We start from the raw sequence: 22,082 nt of genomic DNA, 5'->3' as shown, positions 1-22,082 counted from the left end.
TCTAGACAATGACCATCAATGCCTTCTAAGAATACCTACCAAGCCAACACCATCTATGAAGCAGTCTTGCCAGGAAAAAAATTACATCAAATCTGATGTGATCAAGTCTATTCACAGGAAATACCATAGACAAAAGAACATGTGAAATCACACCAGAGAGATATAAGAAGCAAGATACGCGTTGTTCTGGGGACTCCAAGAGGTCCAGGAAGTCAAAATTATTTTCATAAAAATACTAGCACAATATTTGCCTTTTTCACTATGCGGATATTTACGCTGATGGGCCAAAGCAACAGTGGATAAACCTGCTGCAGCAGAAGTCATTTCATTCTTCACCACCACACACCCACAGTCAACACATGCAAGACTCACTAAGGACCATCTCTGATGAGGAAAATAATAAACTGTATAGTCTTGATATTTGGATACATATATCTTTTTAATATTCTGTCTGATGGAAGAGGAGGACACACAGAGAGCTTAGGCATGCCAGAGTACCGTGGCTATAATATCTCCAGGGAGAGGAGACGCACGCTGAACAAGCTGGTTTTGGTGTTTTTGTTTTTTGAATCCCACTTTTACTTTAAAAACTATGTTTAGTCAAGTTTGGATATCTGGAAAACACATTGTCAAAATCAAATGAAAAGGGTTTGTCATGTGAAGGAAAATACTGACAGCATGTCACTAATGATACAACTTGAGCATTTTGGAAAACCTGTATGCACCACCATGAGCCTGACAGCTTCCCAAGAGCTATAGACTCTTCCAAGAAGATGGATGGTGATGTTCATGAATATGACCTTTAAAGATACTTAATAATGAAGTATGTCATAACTCAGGCAGTATTTTCCAAACAACCAATGCTTAAAGTTACAAAATTATGCATGGTTAAAGGGTCCATTCAGAATGTAGGACAGGCCAATGTGATTTTAATGTAACAGAGTACAGAAAACTCATTGATAAGATTTCAAATCGCACACTGCAACTAACCTTTAAGAAACTACCCAGCATACTAACACATATATAAGGAATTTAGAAAGATGGTAACGATAACCCTATATGCAAAACGGAAAAAGAGACACAGAAATACAGAACAGACTTTTGAACTCTGTGGGAGAAGGCGAGGGTGGGATGTTTCGAGAGGAATCGGGTGGAGAGGGAGGTGGGAGCGGGGATTGGGATGGGGAAGACGTGTAAATCCATGGCTGATTCATATCAATGTATGACAAACCCCACTGAAATGTTGTGAAGTAATTAGCCTCCAACTAATAAAAAAATTTAAAAAAATTAAAAAATTAAAAAATAAAAAGTAAAAGAAACTACCACATGTCAAGTTTTGGTATAATATTAAAGAATATCCATCATTAAACGAAAAACTTAAAATATTCCTCCCTTTTCCAACTCCATACCAGTGTGAAGGAGACTTTCTTCACATGCTTCAATCAAAACAATACATTGCAACTGACAATGCAGAAACTGATGGGAGGATTCAGCTGTCTTCTATGAAGCAGACATTACAGAGATTTGCAAAAACGGAATACAGCACTGCTTTTCTCACCTTTTAAATTTTGGAAATTATCATTATATTTCATAAAAAGTGCACTTGTATATACTTAGGTAATCAATTTACCATTGTTATAAGTAATAAATAACCAATATATTTTAATTTCTAATGCAGTAAATATTGATAAGTGTAACACAAACAATAGGTCTTTGGGTTTTTCATTGTTTAGAGCATAAAGAAGCCTTGAGACCCAAAAGTCTGAAAACCACTGCTAGACAAGATTAAAGAGTTTTCTGCACATACACACAAAAAAATTTTTAAGGAATGATAAATAAGCAAACAAAAGAGGAAATTTGAAATTTAGATTGAGACATATTAACCAATCATATTCTGCATTTCAGAGATTTGGTTTCAACCCTGATTTAAATTATTTTTTAAAAAAGATTATTAGGTAGGAGGGGAAATATGAATAGCAACTATTTGATGATATTAGGGAAATACAGTTGCTTTTTTTAGAGAGATGATGACACATACTTTAAAGAGAGGAGGCCTTCCATGTATTTTTAGAGATACAAATCAGAATTGTGAGATGAAATGCTACGAGGTGAGGAAGTTGCTACAAATTAATTAAGCGGTAAAGTGGTGAAACAAGACTGGCAGCATGCTGGGAAACTGCCAAGAGGAGTGAAGGGTCCAGAGCAGTTACTGTACTTCATCCTATACGTCTTAAACACTCAACAGAAAAAAGCCCTGTATTTCTCTGAGTTATAATGTGAGTTATAAAGGCTTAGCATTCACATATGCAAGTTGTAAAGGCCTGAGAAAAATCCATCTAAAAAGCAGTAAAAGTAAGAAATAAATTAAGACTCATACTGATGTTCTCTATGACTCCTACCTCACTAAATAAACAACAGCAACGAACCTGACTTCCCTATTAAATAATGTAGGAGTGGCAACCTTCTCCTGATAGAGTGATAGTGTAATTTTCCCCCTGGTGGATAAACGAGGTAAAACCTGATTTTTCAAAAAGAAACATTTTAAATTTATTAATGCAATCTCACCTTTTTCCAAAAAAGGATTCAAAGCATTAGATAATTTACAAAAATTATTTCATTTCTTTCTTTCTCACAGAAAGATGGGTTCTATTGTCCCTCTAGTTGATGTTGGAGAAAGGGAGTTGCAGAGTTCAGTAATTTACCCAGAACCATATTTGGTGACACAGTCAGGATTGAACCCAGATCATCCTGCTTCCAACCCTGGTGTTTTTCTTCAACCACTGTCTTTTCCTGTCTCAAAGTCTTATCCCCTCTGAGAATCTGGCTAAGGCTATTTTTCCTTATTTTACTTTCTGGAACAAGAAAATCCAGAAACCAGCTTACTAGGTCCGAAGTTCTCGATGTATATAGATTAGTACATGTATCCTTTTAATAAAATGCCATCAAATATATGCTTATTAACAAAATGTCACTGAGACACATATCCACACATAGATTTCTGGTCTTTTCCTACCTAAAAACCATAAATGTATGAAATTTACACCAGCAAAATCCTGTCTGTGACTAGGAGGAGGAAGAGAAAAATAAGAGAAATCTAAAAGCTATCACTGTACAAAGGCTGCATTAAACGTTTATTATATATTTTAGGAAATAGCATACAAAATACTGGTAATGTTACATAGTATAGTCTGTCTATAAGCACATATCTAACATTTATAAAAATTGTTTTCATCCACTGTCTCATTCTAAGGTTTATGGACATTTTGTATAAAATATTATAGCATAAAAATATTCACTACCTTCCTTTCCTTTATCTAATTTTGAAGTCACTGGCTACTTTCACTATCACATAAATTATGAACAGCTAGTATAGATTAGGCATTTTTTCCACCATCTCCTAATCAGGAAGAATAACCAGAAACCAATATTATTTTAACAGAAGCTGTTTTTACGACACCTTTTTCCTCTTTTTCTGTCTTCTGTAAGTGTGTGATCTTGTATACAAACATACACAGTCTTTTCACGCCAACAAATTATGCTTCTAAGAGTTAAGCACGTTTTTTTAGTACTTAGAAATGCTATCCTTTATATTTTCTTTAATTGTCATCTGGCACTATCCCATCATCTCATGTGTAACCTGTATTCCACAGGCCTAAAAACCAGGTAGGTTAAGTCACTCACCACATAAGTCACAAGCAGTATTTCTCATTGTGCAGAAGCACACTCCAAATCTCGTTAAGTCTGCTGAGATTTCCTAAGGCCGCACCTTAAACGTGTACCATGATGGGTCCTCTGTGCTATTAGCCAAGATCTACCATTTTTCTCCAGTGCATGCATGTTAAGCCACTTCAGTCATGTCCTACTCTCTGCGATCCTACGGACTGTAGCCCACCAGACCCCTCTGTCCGTAGGATTCCCTAGGCAAGGATACTGGAGTGCGTTGCCATGCCCTCCTCCAGGGGATCTTCCCAACCCAGGGATCAAACCCATGTCTCTTGCATTTCCCACATTGGCAGGTGGGTTCTTTACCACTCCAGCCATTGCTGATATTCAAAGGGACAGCTTTGGAGATCAGATATCTAGGAAAGGCACCAATGCAGCTTCTGATTTCCACTCACCTATACCCTACCTGACGATGGCTGATGTCAAGGGTACTGACACCCCGTGTGTTCCCTAATGCCTTCAGTGGATGTCTCATCAAAGCTGTTGGTGGAGACCGTTACTGCTGCCACGGATGCAAATGTACGATACTCTCAAAGTCCCTCCTGTGTGCAACAGTTCACTTTAGTTCTTACTCTTTTTATTATAATTTCCTTGCATTAAAATCTACAAAAGAGCTGGCTGACAGACTAAATGACACTTAACTCAGAATTACCTCCTCTGAACGGCACTGAAACATGTATAGTGCCATATGTAAAACAGATGACCTGTGCTAGTCTGATGCATGAAGCAGGGCGCTCAAAGCCACGGCTCTGGGGAAACCCAGAGGGATGGGGTGGGGAGGGAGGTGGGAGGGGGTTTCAGGACAGGGGGACAAGGTGCACCCATGGGTGATTCATGTCAGTGTATGGCAAAAAAAACCACCACAATACTGCAAAGAAATTATCCTCCAACTAAAATAAATAAATAAATTAAAAAAAATTACCTCCTCTTTCTCTCCTGCCCCACCCCTGCCTCTAAACCAAAGCTGTGCAACTTGACTCTCCCTTGGAATCATGTATCAAAGGGATACACTTCCCCAATCTCTCATGCAAAGAAATTCCTGGAAGCCCTGGCTTACCATGTACCACCAGGAATCTAGAAACATTAGGTGGTCATGAAATTAATGATCTTGTATTAAAAAAATCCTATAAGAATATGGAGATGCAGGCCCTCTCATACACTATGGTGGCATCATTGATTGAAACAACCTCCACTCTATAGAGACCAATTTTCAAGAATATATCCTCCAATTCAGCCCTTCTACCTCTAGAAATTTATCCCATAGATACTTGCACATATGTATAAAAAACGTAAAAGGTGATTCACGGACTATAGCACCACTTGTTAAGGTCAAAAAACTGAAAAAAACCCGACTGTCCATCAGGAAAGGCAAACTGGAGTGCATCGACACAACAGTATAAAACGCCACTGCAGAAAATCAGGAGGAAACTGCACATTCTGATACAGATGAAGCTCCCAGATACAATCAGTACTACTAATTTTACATAAGTTACAGAAACAGTATGACACAATTTGTGTAAAACAAATGGGGCGTATATCAGTATGAGTATTGCTTATATATGCATAGACTATCTTTACAAGGATTTGTCAAAAGCTGGTTAACACTGCCTGCCTCCAGGAAGGGGCAATGGTAAATTGAAAGACAGCTAAAGGATGGGAACTTACTCTCTGTGGCCACTTTAGTACCTGCTGAAAATTTAAGTGTGTTTTTTTAAGAAAAAAATTACATAAAAATATATTTTAAAATTCTATTTCATATTTCTTTAAAATATGCTATGTTATGAAAGGTGCTTCTCCTTACAAAAATATTTAGCTTCTTATTGATGCCAACAATTGAAGCCATAGCCTGGAAGACACTAAGGAAAACTGACTTCCCCAAAGCTCTTGTGTAATTGAACTAGTAGGTATTTAACTGCATACACAAACGTGTCAACTCCACAGATGGATGGAAAGAGAAAGGGTTGATTGAGGGTTCACTTCTCCACAACTCGGGTATCACAAACACACAGTAGATCCCTGGCACTCGCAGACGATCTTGATTTCTATCGTTCCTGAGTGACAGCTGAAGCGCCCATGACATTTAGTGATTTGCCATTTTGCAGAGACAGAATTCTGAATCACACACACCATACGCAGAGGGACCCGGCCAAGGTCCAGGTGCGCTCTGAGTCACCCTGCTTTGTCTGAGCGCTACAGCCACTGGAAATAAAGCGGTGACAACCCTGCTCCTGGTGAAGAAATGAAACAAACAACATGAGCTGCTAGTGGAGTCTAGTGTGGATGACAGAACAAGGAGAACATGGAAATGTTTATTAAAGTGATAGGTCACAGCCACAAAACAGAAGTTTCAGGTAAATTAAAGGCTGAAATGTCAAATGCAATGATGACTCAGACACATTGTGTGAACAAAACTACCGAACGCTCCAAAAGGAAACAAGCAGAGAAGGTGTGTGAATCTGTTTCAATAAGTGCTCCAGACAGTACAAAAATTGCTCATCAAGTAAGATAAGTAGTTAAGGTCTAGAGAGATCGTTTACATTACTCAGTTATACTTTAGCAATCTGAAGGGAGGAATTTTGTGGTACAATGATTTTTTTTCAGGTTGTGGACTGGTGATGGTTGTGGGCTATATCCATCATAAATGTCAAGACTCTACTGTATCTTATTTTGACTGGAGATAAACAGAGTCCTTCATAATCCTCTCTTTATGACGCCTTTGCTCACATCTGCCAGGAGAGGATAAAATGGCGGCTCAGAGGTGGGGGCAGAGACCCCCCAGGCCTGCACTTGTATAGCATATTCAAGGTGAAGAGGCTGCCTGGGGCTGAGATGAAGAGAAGATAACAGTCCCTGGGAAGATAAGCAACCCAATCTGGTAGCTGCAACACAAAGTGAGAGGGTGGGCCTTGCCTAGAAACCAAAAGTCTGGATCTGCAGATAAGGTCTGAACTAAAGATTACTAAGAAAGGGTAGAACTGCAGCCTGGCCATTCCTGCTCAAACCATTGTTTTCAAAATAGCAGAGTATTTACAGGAACAGCTAATGTTCACTAATGCCAGTTAAATAGTTTTAACATTTTTAAATAAAGTGTTTTTTTTTAGAATTCCATTTTACACCATTAACAGGCACAGTTTTCAAAAGTAAGTTACAGAGATAACAAGGCCGAGAGCTGGGAGTAGCTGGGAAATGGGGGTAGGCATTACCCCAGAAGCAGCATCTGAGATTCAGATTTAATTCTATCACTCAGAGAGATAAGGGGACTGACTGAGATCTCAGTGCCTGGTGTCAATGAACTAAACACGTCAGTTTTTGGTTCAAGAGGGCAATGTGTCTTTTGTGAAGAGTAAGTCAGGAATGCTAACCCTTAAATCATGACCATGAGAAGAAATAAAAATGACAGCTCTGCAGAAGAGTGAGACAATAAGAAGAGAAGCCAACATCCATGGCGGGGAGTCAAGGCTCTGCTGCTCCGATGCCTACCTGAGTACCATCGACTGAAGCCGCTTCTGCTTCACTTTGCAGAAACCATCACGCACTCACCAGAAGCGGTCTCTGGCACATCGTGACAGTCTCAAAAAGTCAGTCTTAAGCATCACCTTCAGTAATATCATTGAAAGGGCCTCTGCGCACTGTAAACCCGTATTAAAACGGTGTATAAAACTGCTGAGCCTCCCGCTCCCCACCCACCCTGCTCCAGTCATCCTTTCACAGACGCAACTCAAACACTTCACGCATCATCCTCAAAACTTGCAGCGCTCTCAAGTTCCTCCCTCCATTCTCTGCCCCTCCCTAAATGAGCCATGACGTTCCTTTCCTCCTCTTCAATTCACTTTCCAAGGCTTGACAATGCTCTGTTGTGTGACTTCCGACCAACTAACCCCTTGAAGCCTCAATTTCCCCATCTATAAAATGTGGGTGATAACAGAACTTTTCTTCATTGCGCATGGTGAGGATTGAATGAGATGAGTCAGGTAACAGTTCAACAAAGTGCCTACTCCAAAGTTAGGCAGTCAATAAAATCTTAACTATTATAGTTACCTGGTTTAACAATTATTTGAGTTCATGAAAATTGCTCAGTGACCTTAAAAGATTAGTCACTGGCATTTCCCCCCGCCTTTCCCTTCATTTTATTTCAGTGGTGTCTCTTATGGTTAAGCCACCTGTGTTCAAAGCTCCATTAGAAGATGTCAACATTACAACGTAGAAGTAGATGTTGTGTTGTTAATAACAATAATCCCTCATATTAACAAGGCTCTAGAAATGACAAGCTTTCTTCACGGAACAATTCCTCTGAAGTAATGGAGGAGGATCTGCCACATTGGGAGGGAGTTGGACCCGAGGGCAGGGCTCTCTTCACCATCACGCCGGGCTGGCAGCACACCGGGGGCCAGGCTGAAGCAGGTAAACAAGGCTAAGATGAAAGGCTAGGGCACACTGTCCCGAAGCCCGCTCCTCAGAACTTACAGGAGACCATTTCTGGGTGTCATGTGACACAAGTTTTGTGGTGATGGAGAAATGTGACCTCTGGGTCTTTGGGAGATGGATGGCACGCATCAGCAACAAGGCAACTATCTGTGAAGCGCTGAATCCAAGTTTCCCACAGTCACTTAGCCCTGTGGCTCTGTTATCATAGCCTAGCAAGTCTCATGGAACCCCTTTTCAGAAAATGCTGAGCTATGGAAAATAAATTCAAGAAATAACACGAGAACAGGCAGTATTTTACAGAATAGAATGCATTCATCTCCAGGTTAGAAAATCAACCACAGAGATGCTATGTTCTGGTTGGGCTCCCAGCCTGCACCCATGTGTTGAAACCTGCAGTATCTAACACTGGGGGAAAGTCCTGGGGACCTAGAGTCCAGGCCCAAGAAAGTGATCCTGAGAAAGACACGGCCCCGCCTCTTAAGGTCTATCTACGGTTTTCTGATTTATTCTCTGATGCCTTCCTATGCACTTTCATGACACCTGAGAGGTATACCCGCTGTAATGGGGGCACTCACATATTTACAAATACACGGCCACGTAAGGGGAGTCGGACAAAGTCAGTAAGTCTAACCCACGCCAGAGATACAGACATCGTGGAGCTGGAGCATTTCTTCTACACTTTATCATTTTAAAGGATCTCACCAATACTAGCCTATTCGACCCTGACAGCTACCTTTTAAGCGGGCCAAGAATTGCTGGCCTCATTTTACAGATAAGAAAAGATCACCAAACCAATAAACAGACTTTTACCTCCCAAAACAGGGACCCTCAGACTATACCACAGTGCCCAACACAATGTATTTCAGTCAATAAAGAAGCCAATCTAACGTAAAGATGAAGAGCATGACAGTCAGAGCGCCTGGGCTGAATTCACGACTTACCAGCTGAATAATCTTGGGCACGGTACCCAACCTCTCTTGAGCATTAACTCCTTCATCTAAAAAAATGAATAGGAATATCTATTTCATAGGGATTTAAACTTTTTAAAATTATGTATGTTAACGTGCTTTGTACTTTGTGGCCACTCAGTCCACAACCGCTACAGTTACTTTGAAGAAAAGAAACAAGTTACTCTCCAGTGTCCACATTCCCTTCAAGCATGGGTTTACCAGCTGTCTGAATATCTCAGGGCAGAGGAATGATAACTATACAAAAGCTAATACCTCTGCACCACAAAGTCCTATAGATTCCTCCAGAGTACAGAGGTGAAGGTGGAGAAAAGTGGAGTTAAGAACGATGGTAGGACTCTGGGATTTCACAAACAAGTAAAATTTCAAAATGAATTTAGGAAACTGATGAGAAGTCATTAAGTATTGGTTTTTCCAAGCTCTTATAAAGAAAAGAACATTCTAACAATGAGAAAAGTATGAAGGACAGAATCTCTGAACAATGACCTAAGACTAAGCCATTGGCAACCTTACTGTGACGTTTTTGCTTAGAAGGCATAAAAGCATCCTCGCATATCAACTCTGGTTCCAGGACATGCTTTCAAGAGAGCTAACACAGAGGCAAAAAGAAAGCACCGTTGAGAGATCACAGTAAGAGGCCTATAGAGAAAGGAGAGATGAAAGCTATGGATCCTCTCCAAAGGGGCTCAAATGACTACTACAGCGAGTCTGTCTCTGCACAAGTACCGGAACGTGGGTGTGTAAGATGCCAGGAGAACAGGGACTGAAGGGAGACTCTGTACCCCAATAATCGTACTTACAATACATCATATCATGATCCTTTCTTACAGGAGGTTTTGAAGGAAAAAGACTTTGATTTATGCATTTCATTACCCTCATGTGAATATCCACAGTAGGCATCAATAAAAATGTATCACATGAATGAACAAAAGAGAAGGGGGAAACGTAACAGACTAGCTGTGGGCAAGGACTGGGGAGAGGGAAAACCAGAAACAGATCTTCACTTGTCCATCTATCTCATGTTCTCCAGCGAAAATTCTAACAAGGAGGCTAAGTATTTATTTACCTCTTTGGCAAGAGGATAACTCTCTAGCTCCAAGAAACCCTCCTTATTTAAGTGTCAGTGAAGAACACATCAAAAGAAGTTAAATTCAAGCCTCTTAAACAGGCTTATTCAATAAGGATAAGAGAAAAATCTAAACTCACCCTTGAAGCATCTCTCAACAAATATTTTGCTACAAAGAAAAATTTTCCTTTCAAATCAAGCATGACAGATACCAGCTTTGATATTCCAGTAACCCTGACTGATAAGAACTCTTGAATCGCACACATACTGGAATTGAGATCTGTTGTGGAGAGATGTGAATTCTGCCCTGAGGGTGCAAGTTCATAGATTTTTTTAGGGAGGTAGAACTCTAGATGACTTCAATGTGAAAACTGAAATCTCAATAGCATCAAGAACAAATTCTTGAGAATCTGGGTTTTCTATCCCTATCTATGTTCATATAGTAGATGCCTGAGTGGCAGCTAACCCAGGTTTCCTTTATATATGAAATCGATTATTAGGACGGTTCCTTCTTGTTGACATTTTTTCAAGAAACAACTCCCGCCCCTGTATCTACCACTAGTCATGTTTTAATGAAAATGACTCTATTTATAACATATCGATGGCTTATCTGATTTCCTACCTTTTCTGCTATGACGATTACATGCAAAGGGGTAGTCACCAAAGGCAACCTTTACAGAATCTCAACTTCCTGCCCTTCCGTTTGTTACTGTAAGGAGGATGAATTGTTTGAGAGTCTGTGGCCTTAACCTACTTACTTCCTCTGAAGGAGGAACAGAAAATGAAAAATGCCTTTCAAGAAAAAAAACGTATATAGAAAATGAAATCACAAACTGACATTAACAGTCTTGTGGCATATTCAACACACTCTCTTTGAATGCTTTTATTTGAAGTTCATGTTCAATGTACAGACTATGAGATACTCAATTTGAGGCAGAAATATCCTGAAAAGGGCTATAATGTCATCCATACACTACACTAGTAGGGTAATAATAGAAATTTTACACCCATTAGAGGGATTCAAGGGCATAAAAAGAGCAAGAACCTGTCTCACAGAGATATTTCCATGCTTATGCAAAATATGCACGAGTTTAAATTTTAAAAGAAAACTAAAAGTAGTATCTTGTTCTTTTTTCTTACTTCACTTCATAATTTTTAAATGCTAAAAGTAGTACATTCTTTTTTCTTATTCTGCTTCATATTTTTATAGAACACAGAGCTAAAATTAAAAGATTTACACTTGATTTCTTTTGCCTATAATAAATTAGATTTGTTCAGATTTTATTTCTGTCACAGAAGTCATGTCTACAGGCTTATCTTGATAACCCTTTGCAGCTAAACTCCTTATCAACAGATTGAACAGCTAGGCCTCAAATCTTCCAAATAAGACCACAAAGCAATGGGGTGGAATTATTTAGATCATTTAACAACCAGACCAGGGACTTCAACTCACAGTTCAGTGTTCAGTCCATTTAACAGATGGGGAAAAAGTAATCAACTGATTTTGGTGCCTCAACCATCCTACTCAAAGCGTTCCAGTAACTGAACTAGTTTAACTATAAAAGCACACGTAACATAAAGCCATGGTCCAATCTTGAAAGGCTCCAACATACAGCAGGTGCTTAAAAAATTTTGTTGGACGATAGAGCTTCAACAAAGGAGAAACAGTCCATCACCCTACAACCAACGCCTGCAACAGCATCCTTTGAAGTTAAGACTAAAGCTCTGCTTGATGGACCATGACTCAGATAACAGAAATGTCATATGACTCCCACCATAAACCAGAACCACCTAATGAATCAAAGACTCTTCACTTTATTTTGTAAATGGGCCTACTCTTCTGGTTAGAGCATAATATCAGTAATTATCACATTTTGGTGAATATATTCTTAGTCACATTCCCTGGTATCTTTTTTTAAACTTTGATTCTCACACTCTACATTCCTCCCTGTCTCCAGCTTCTCACCATTATTATCTCTATCCCTCATTTTAATTTTCCTTTTTTATAATCAATAAATTCCATCATGTTTTGAATTCACAAAATGGTAAGTTTAGGTCCCATTCTTTTGATTGATGATTAATTGATTTAAACTTAATTTATCAGTTAATTTAAATTAATCGATAACAAACTCTACTGCCTTATCAGGTCTCTTCCTACAAAGAACAGATGAAACCTTTTTATAAATAAGCCCAATAACACCAAACCTAATCTCAGTAATGTTCTGTTAACAGCCAGTGACCATTTCAAGGCCATGAACTAGACCAAGGTGCTCTTTTCAGTACAACTAAGTCTTTTCCCAACTTTTAAAAAGGGAGGAAGAAAGAGGACAGTGAAGAAATACTGTTTTCTTCCCATCATTTTTTTCTTACAGCTGTGTGCTATTGTTCCTCTTAGTGAACCAATGTATAAATTGAGCAAATATATTCCTCAAAATCTGGAAATGTGTTTTCTTGGAAATATTATAAGAATTACTATTTTGAAAAATTAGAAAGTTAAAGACATAACAGAACAAAAGCCAGTGTCATTTTCTCTTGTCCCAGCCCTTCCCAACTGCATGATAGGAACTTACACAAGTTACTAAGTATCTCTGAGCACCAGTTTCCTCTAAAAGAGAATTAATAATACCAAAACACTCAAGGTTACTGAAAGTATTACTGTTAAAACAGTACCTGGGCATACAGAATGCACTCAGTAAGTTTCTGTTAGATGAATGAGTGAATGAATGAATGAAAAATATCCAGCTTAATGCTTGACATTCAGAAGGCACTCAATAGACAATTACATTGACTATATTACACTTCACAGTATTTTGCAAAGGGTGCCCCATGCTCCAGGTCCCTACGTTAGGGACACACACAGCGCCCCCACCAGCAGTACCCCCACAGTACCCCCTGCACTTACCTCTACCTTTCACTACTGGCACCGAACCACAGCTTTGTTCTGGTAATTATCATTGTATGTGTATGGGTTATCTCCTCAACACACTGAGGCCAAAGATGGTTGCTTTCTTCATAGTCCCAACAGAGTCATTTATTTCATCCTATCCTATGCATTAATTAAGTAAAGCACCTTCTAATAGAGTTACAAAGATACTGTAACAGAGTTACAATAGATAAATATCTATGGACAGACATAAAACACTGACTTGCAGAAAGAATTGTAAATAATAATAGTAAATAGTAAATAATAATAATGAAGCTTTATTATTGGGTTGGCCAAAAAGTTCATTCAAATTTATGGTACAGAAAAACCCAAATGAACTTTTTGGCCAACTCAATCTAACACAGATGTAATTCTTTCAGTCACTGCCCAAGTCATTAACTGTAAGCCCACTTCTCAGGAAGAAACTGGAGGTGCATCCAGCATCAGTCAACTTTACACAAGTGCCTCTCAAAAGTCCTTATTCTTTCCTGCAAACCACCCTGTCTCCTAAAAAAGGACTTAAAGGCTTTTCAGTTTGACTTCAGAAACCAAACTCCCAGGGCAAGGGTGTAGGGGACTCCTGAAGAGCAAAGACCTAGTCTTTCAGTGTTCAGCACTGTAAGAGTTCAATAAAAATCAGTTAACTAGTAGAAACATCACTAGAGGAATTATTCAGGTTACCCAACTTTGGGACACCAAGGGTACCCTTGTCCACGCTGCCTAAAGTATTGGGTTGGCCAAAAAGTTCATTTGGGCTTTTCTGTACCACCCAATGGAAAAATCTGAAAGAACTTTTTGGCCAACCCAACAATTTCTTTCGTAAATTTCCTGTCCTAACTGCATCTATTATAAATAGCCTTGGTCGATATATATATTTCTTAGAAATAAACTATCAAACAAAACAAAACAATGGAATTATTCAAGAACCAACCTTCAATTACGCAGGGACCTATATTTCTTCTTTCCTCCACTATTGGGTTTCTAGGTTCTTAGAATAGTGATTGGATAATTTACAAGATAAAAGAGATAGGCTAAAACTTGTCAGAGTTTGGCAAATTCAGTATTACCAAACTGAAAGCAATGACTTATGATTTTCTTTTTTCTATCTAGATAATACGTAGTTGATTAGGATTAGAATAAAGTAGCCAAGAGTTCTAGAAAATGTAGGGAGCAAAAAGCCCTACAAGGAGCATCCCCGAAATTCACAGTCATTTGTAGGACCCAGTTTCTGGTCCCTATAAATTCTTACTACTCCAGTTACCTATTCTGTTATCTTCATTTCCCAACAGACTCCTGCAAATAAAGTATTAATTACAGTACATAAATTCCCCTCACACCAACCCCTCTACTTTCACCACCCTACCATTTCCACAATTTGGAATTAATTTATATTTAAGTATTTATGTCACCAACTCCTACCTATTAAATGACTACCTTGAGATAAACAAAACACAATTTGTATTCAGCACCATTTTAAAACATGGTCTCTTCCCTCAAGAAAGCCATAAAAGAGAAACTACTATTTTCCTAAAGAAATGAAATATCCCCTGAAAGCATTGTGGCAAGTCCATATAATATGTACACCAAAAACTAAACCAATTATTTTAGCCAAGAATTAAATCACTCTGTTCAGCTTTTAAAAACCTACTTCTCTTCTGCCCTTTTCACAAAACCTGGCTAAGGTAAAATGATAATATGACTACCAAACATTTGAATAATTCTTCATAGTTCTCAAAACCTTATTTGATCCCTTCAACAAAGAGACCAAGGCAAGCATTGTCGCTCCCATTTTCCAGAAGGGGAAACCTAAGCTAAAAGAGTTAAAGTGATTTACACAAAGTGGTATATTTAGTGGCTAAACTGTCCTCTGATTCCTATTCTCGCACTCTACTTACAATCACAATGATTCCCCAAATGAAGAAAAATAATCAGTCTTCCACTCAGCGTATCTAAACATGAAACTAACCATCCTAGGAAACACACTCACTCTGTCTGAACTCTACTTCCATCTGTGTGATCTTGTCAGCCGTTCTTGCCCCTGGTTTCTGCTGCATCACCTACATGGACATCTATTTATTCTGCTATTTAGACTTCTCAAGGTGATCCACGAGCAGAAAATGACAATAAATTCCTTTTTGACAATCATTTTTATAGTGGTATTTATTCAGTTTTGACATCTAGACCACATCTACGATGGTTATAACGTGGCTCAGTAAGAACTGTTAGTCCTCATAGACTTAACAGAACAAACTTACACAAATTTATGTTATCAGCGGGGAAGAGTGGTGGGAAATAATAGTTAAGGAGTCTGGGATGGACATGTACACACTGCTATATTTAAAATGGATAACCAACAGGGTCCTACTATATAGCACAGGGAACTCTGCTCGATATTATGTAGCAGCCTGGATGGGAGCGGACACTGGGAGAGGATGGATACATGTATATGCATGGCTCAGTCGCTTACTGTGAAACTGAAACTATTCACATAGTTAATCGACTACACTCCCATATAAAATTCAAAATTTTTTTTAAAAAGGATTATTAGTCCTGCTAATTTTTGTTCTGTTTTGCCAAACAAGAATTAGCAACTCCTTTAATACTTGAGACAGAGAAGGAAAATGAAATGAAGCAGAAAAAGAAAAGAAATGATTAAAAAAAAATAGTTTTAAAAAGTAGAAGAGGCTTCCTTCCCTAGCGGCTCAGTGGTAAAGGATTTGCCTGCCAATGCAGGTGACTCAGGTTCCATCCCTGGCTTGGGAATATCCCCTGGAGAAGGAAATGGCAACCCACTCCAATATTCTTGCCTGGGAAATCCCAGGGACAGAGCCTGGTGGGCTACAGTCCTTGGGGTCACAGGAGAGTCAGACATGACTTATCGACTAAACATCATCATCATCAATAGCAGAAAAGCACTACAGTCCCACAGATGTACTTTCATGTTCTGCCCAGACAGGGTTCCCTTTTGCCTGAGAATGGCCTTCATTCTGAGAGTAGGCCGTGGATTATTAGAGACTAACCAGCATCCTCCAGAATTACCAAAGAGGTCTTTATTGGGCAGCAGCTGTACTGCTTGTGGTGATACGCTTAAAAGTTGACAAGTTTATGCTAACACACTGGAAATTCACTATAACTCTATGACATGATATTTGCCACATGTCAGCCCACCGTAGGATTTGAGCCATAGAAGATAAGTTACTTAAACGTGCCCAAACATCTTATTGGAAATACCACCTACAAAATTTTACCAAGTTCCAGAACTTCCCACATCACAGTATACTTATACAACAGCTATATTAATTCACAATTGCTTTGTTCTAGATTTCCCACTTTCTCAATGCCAAAGAATAAAACGATTTACTTTCAGTAAAGAACAGGTACAATTGAAGTGTGAACTAAGAATCCAGTAAAAAGCCAGTCCAAATATTATCCAGAACAATCTCTTAATTTTTCATAATGCTTTAATTGGAGCTTCAGTCACATTCAGCGTCAAGACTTTCTTTTTTTTTTTTTTTTTGGCGTCAAGACTTTCATGAATTCAAAGCATCCCTTTCAAAATGGTGTTTTTCTGCCAACCCTGTTCCACAATGTCCTTCCTTACCCCCAAATGCAGCTTTTAATATCTGCAAGTGTATCAAGCAATTTGTTTCTACACACAACTCTTACCTAGTAGCAGTGAAGAAATAATTATCTGATGGTCTTTAAGACTGTGGTTCACCCTCAAGACTTCTCCTGGAGGTCTAGCATCAATTTAAACAGAAGAGAAATAAAATCAAAGTATTGTCATTAAAAAAAAGAAGCCCTGAAACTCATAAATAACAAGTTCAAATTCTTAATTACTGACATTGCATAATTTTGTACACTACCACTTAATATGCTACAACACACACCACACACACAAAAAATAAACTAGCTTTGGATGAGGGGAAATTAATTTTACATTTATATCACTGCCCTACCCTAAATTCCCCTCTTAAAGTCTCTTCCATTGTATGACAAGCAAATGAAAGTTACCAGGATCATTTGATACAATTTTAATTTCTCTCACTGCTTCTCATTTAAATTTACCATACAAAACACACACCGGCAGAAGAATAGATACTATGTAAGCAAGTTTTGTCCATATATTTAAGTGTTTAAATCCAAAATTATACAAAGTATTCAGAAATGTCTTAACCAGTGAAACAAAATTACACTCTTAGAGCTAAATGGGGTCATTTATTTTAAAACTATATATGACTATGTGTTTAAGAAATGAAATAAGGCCTTAAATTATATTTACTAGAGAATAAAATAATTAGCTCATATAAAATCATTTTATATGAGCCTTTTCAAATACAAGTGTTTTTCATTTTTTCAAAGTTTTAAACATGTATTGCACTTCGTATTTTTATTAACATTCAAATGATATTATCCACTGTCATTACTGATTAAAGGTTGATCAAATGTATAGACAATGACAAATATTAAAAAAAAAAAAAAATCAAACAACTGCCTCTAATCCAGAGAGTGACCGATCTCAAATCCCAGAATAAAAGCAAAGTGTTTTTCCCATAGAAGTCTTGAAGATTGGAAGGTTCCACTTTCCCATAGGAGTACCCCAATTGGAAGGCTGGGTCCTTAGATTTCATTTGCTCTCCGATTTACTAAACTTTCTATTTCTGATCAGCATCCTCTCTACAACATCTGGCCCCTGGCTCAGGTCGTCTAATCACTTCCACGTCTGAACGGACTACGTAGCTAAAAAGTAAAGGCCAAAGTTTGCTCTCGGCCTTCCGAACTTAAAGACGCGTCTAACCACTAGAGGTCTCCCCTTGGCCAGTTTTGCACGTTCGCTATTTTGCTGCACTTGAAACTTTCCGGAGAAATGCTCTACTCGAGTCAGTGTTTTTCTAAAAACTTGCGCAAAAATCCACGCGACCGAGCTAGCCAGTACGGAGACTCTCGGGCTCCCCACAGCAATAAAGCTATCACAAACAACATTCTAGGAAAATTAAAATTCGACGCACTCGCTCCAGCCGCTCCCCGCCCCCCCAACCCCCCTTCTTATTTCTCAGCTCAGTTTCCCTTAACTTAAACTTAGAACAATCAAAAATCTATTTTTTGCTTCGGTGCACTGTGAATGATCTCTAACGCATTTTCTTTCGGGCGGTAGACCCGAGGTGGTCAAGGAGCCGGCCGCGGGATGCAGGGAGGGGGGGAAGGGCCGTGGTCGCAGCGCCCGAGGAAGTTGCATAAGGAAAGAGACTCCGTTTTTTGGGTCCCCTCAAAAAAATCGGCGGGGAGGGGGAGGAAAAGGAAGCGGGGGGGCGGGGGGAGGAGGCAGGAGGGAAACTGAAGCGACGTTTACCTTCGTCTCCCCGTGGAAGGGTGGGGTGAGAGCCGCGATCTTCGCGACCCCGGAGGGCGGCTCGTTACCCCCACGTCTCTCCGAGCGCAGACGGACAAACAGATACCCCTACCCCTCCGCGGGGAAGGCGGGGAGCAAAGTGCCCGCTTTTAAACTTTCTCTCACGGTCGCGCTGGGGCCGGGCTTCGCCCAGAGAGGGTGGGGGAGACCGGAGGGCCTTTTTCTTCCAAGGTAATTAAAGTTTTACCACCAGCACGAAAGTTGCGCCCTCCCTCGGCCCGTGCCACCGTGCCCCCCTCCCCCGCCTCCAGGGCTCCCAAGTTTTCCTCCCTCTCCCCCCCCACCCCCGCCCCCGCCACCAGCTCGCGGGGCGCGCGGCGGATGCCTCGGCTTCTGCGCTTCCCCGATCTCCACCCCCGCCGGCCTCTACTTCCCCCCGCCGGGCCGCCGCGGCGCGAGGACGGCCGGCCGGGCCCAGGACGCTAGTGTGCAAAACCCATTATTCCGGAATAGCACACGCATGCCGCGCGAGGCGGGCGGCGGCCCCGCCTCGGACCCCTCTCTGCCTCCCCAATATAAGGACGGCGTAAACAAGTTGCAGGAAAAGCAGCCCCGCGCCGCCCCCCCCCCCCGGCCTCCCCCACCCGCGCCCGCCGCCCCGGCGCGGCCGCCGCCGCCCGACACACGCCCGCGCCCGCACCCGGCCCGGCGCGGCGCGGCACGGCGCGGGGCGAACGCCGCGACGGCGCGGGCTCCCGGCCCGGCCCGCGCCCTGCGCCCTCCCCCGCGCGGACGGCCGCCGCGGGCCCGCGCCGCCTCGCCTCCCGAAGCACTTTCCTGCCTCGGGCAGAAATAAACCGGAGGGTTTATTTTTGTGCAACTTTCCCAAAATGGCGGAAATTGGAGCTGATCTATATGAAATTCTCACACAGTCGGTCGGGAAGTGGGAGGCGGCGAGGAAGAAAACGCAAACTCTCGGCCGCCGAGCCCGCCGCGGGTCCGTGAGTGTGTGCGTGCGTGTGAGTGTGCGTGTGCGCGGTGGGAGTCGGGGAGGCCTTTCCGCCGCGCGCACACACACACACACAGCACACGCCGGGGAGACGCGCCTGCACATTCAACCAGTCCATTCTCCGCAGCCCGAGCGGGGAGAAAGTGGCCCGGCCTCTTTTCCCACTGCCTCGGTCTCCCGTACTAATACTTCTCGCGCTCGCTCGCTCGCTCTCCGGTGCGCGCCCGGCACAAAGGCCACACGGGCGGAGGGGGCCGCAGGGGCGGCGCGCGGGGCTCGCGCCTCCCGCCGCACCGAAACGCGGCCCCGGCCGCCCCCGCGCGCCGCCCCCCGCCCGGCCCCCGCCGCCGGCGCCCCCCGCCTCGGCCGCCGCACTCGCCGCCCGGGCTGCGGCTCCGCGGCGCCCACTCGGGCACGCACCCCGGCGGAGCCCGGCGCCGCCGCGCTCCCCACCCCGCGCCCGGTGTCATGAAAGCGACCAAAGTGACAAGCTCGGGGGGCGCGGGGGAGGGGGCCCACACGCATCCCGCCGCCTGCGCGCCGGCGAGAGCCCGACGCGGCCGCCTCGCCCCGGCTGCCTTCCGCACGGCCCCCCACACCCTTCCCCGTGTGCGCGCAAAGAAAAAAATACAAGTCTCTCCTCCCCCCATTTTTTCCTTTCTCTTTTCTCTCTCTTTTGTTCCTCTTTCGCACTCGCACTCACTACTTCAGAGTGAGATGCCCAGAGACTCCCCCTCCAGCCGTTTCCGAGTCACTTGCCCACTTTTTTCCCCCAGGATTAAGTTTTCTTCTCTTTCCCAGAGGCGCAGAGAAGTGGGGGAGAAACCCCTTCTGTCCTTTCCCCTCCCCTGATCTGTTTCACAAGACGAGGGTGCGCTTCCTTCTCTGTAGAGGTCTCTTAACTTTCATCCTCACCTAGGAAAATAAATGAATGGGCTTTGGCACGGACAAATCTTCAGATTAATTAGAGATTAGATCCGATCAACCGCTTCTTACCCCCAAATTTTCTCTTTTTTTTTTTCTCCGTCTCACGAGTAGTCCTGACAAATGGTCCAGGGCTGCGGGCGCAGTGCGCATGTGCGCGTGGAGTCAGGGCTGGGGAGAGGGGAAACTGCGCTGGTGCCGGTGCCGCCGCGCCGCCGCCGCTGCCGGGGAGGCTCGCGCCGGCTTCCCTGTTCACGCTGCTGCGCCTTCGCCGCTGGAAAGCAGCACTAAAGCCGGCTGGCGAATGCAGCAGCCCGCAGATCCTGCCTCAGGTGCATCTTTTCAATACCCTTGTCACCAGCTCAGCGCTGCTTCCAGAACAATCAAAACAAATATGAAAGACTGCTAAGGTGATAGATTTCTTTGTCTATTTTCCACTTTACTTTTTTAAAAAAGGCATTTCTCAGAGCAGCTGATCCACCATGTACTGTTACACGTATGCTTTCAGCCATTAAAGAGTGGGCCTTGGGCTTACAAAAACACAACCTGAAGGCTAAATGCATGCTACAGGTCAGGAAAAATGAGAAAGTTTTAAGCTCCCCCCACCCCCTCCCCCCACCCCCACACACACTCAGCCTCTCTCTCTTAGAGGACTGGAAGAATGCATTATAAAGTGTGTGTGTAAAGTGTCCGCGTGCCTCGCATTTCTTAAGTGTTGGTCTTTATTGACAGCTTCAATGTGTTAGGCCTCTGTTGTGAAATCTGTTGGGATACATATGTCAACTTAGAAATCAGTGTTAAAGTCCTCTGGCAGTAAGCAGGTCGAGGACTACCTTCTGAATGGACTCAGTCAAGATGGCTGAGCGGTCCTCAACAGCGAAACCTGTCTTTGTTAGGGCATCAAAACCAGAGCAAGCCAGAGTATTGCATTTCCGTGTTGACCGCTTTCCACTGATGGACTGTAGGCCTCCTTTTGGGCAGCTTACCACTCTCCTTTTCTACTGGATACAAGTACTTAGAAAAGAATTCAAGAAATTGAAGTTGTGATCAACACTTTTAGGTCAATAACGGAGTTCACCGTGCAAGGGAAAAAAAAAAAAAAAAGGAGCTCTGGTAATTTCAGGAATAGTGGAAGCAAGTCTTCACATTTTGCTGGGGTGGGGAGATAAAGTAAGGCCCCCTACCCCTCGGAGTGGAGTAGTTTGCATCTAATAAATGGTCAAGGAGACCCTTTTCTGAAATTGCTGCCTGAGGCCTAGAATTTAAATATATCACAGATGGAAATTCTGTATTAAAAGTCTTTCTCCAAAATGTAAGTAATAATATTCTCGATTGAATTTTTTCACTTCGGGAATGTTCCTTGAACCAGTTTCAGAAAAATAAACTGCTAAATTCTTTCCTTAGGACCATGAAATTACCCTAGAGAGGCAGATTATCCCACAGTGTCTTCTACTGGTGTAGTGACCAAATTCTCCAAACCAAAACCTAGGACCTACAGCTTGACATGTACTGAAGACAAGGGAACAAACTCTGTGAAGCTGAAGAGTTTATAGAATATGCTTCCTGTGTCGGGCAACCATTGGTTTAGGAGTGTGAAATGAGGAAGGCTGGGTTAGAGAAGGCTATAGATAATATTGATTTCACCCACAATATCCAGCCTTTTTCTGAGCTGTTCCCAAACAGCCTAATTAACT

The 22,082-nt window shown here is 42.1% G+C and overlaps 1 protein-coding gene across 7 annotated transcripts in view; it reads right to left on the bottom strand.

Moving 5' to 3' along the window:
• Window positions 1–20,533, bottom strand: part of L3MBTL3 (L3MBTL histone methyl-lysine binding protein 3) — a 111,418-nt gene extending 90,885 nt beyond the window's left edge. For 2 of the 7 annotated variants that reach the window (XM_061130570.1, XM_061130573.1), the window contains exons 1-2: window positions 18,456–18,763; window positions 16,772–16,845 (exon numbers count right to left, since the gene is read on the bottom strand). The gene's annotated coding sequence lies outside the window, so the exon portion shown is untranslated. Of the gene's footprint in view, window positions 1–16,771; window positions 16,846–18,455; window positions 18,764–19,383; window positions 19,619–20,460 lie in introns of those variants that run through there. The other 5 variants (XM_061130567.1, XM_061130568.1, XM_061130566.1 and 2 more) reach the window with 5 other exon arrangements.
• Window positions 20,534–22,082: the final 1,549 nt, after the last annotated feature.

The sequence above is a fragment of the Dama dama genome, chromosome 26 (assembly GCF_033118175.1).
Source record: "Dama dama isolate Ldn47 chromosome 26, ASM3311817v1, whole genome shotgun sequence".
Lineage (NCBI taxonomy): Eukaryota > Metazoa > Chordata > Mammalia > Artiodactyla > Cervidae > Dama > Dama dama.
The sequence above is the reverse complement of the archived record's forward strand: the minus strand, read 5'-3'. Positions and strand labels throughout refer to the sequence as shown.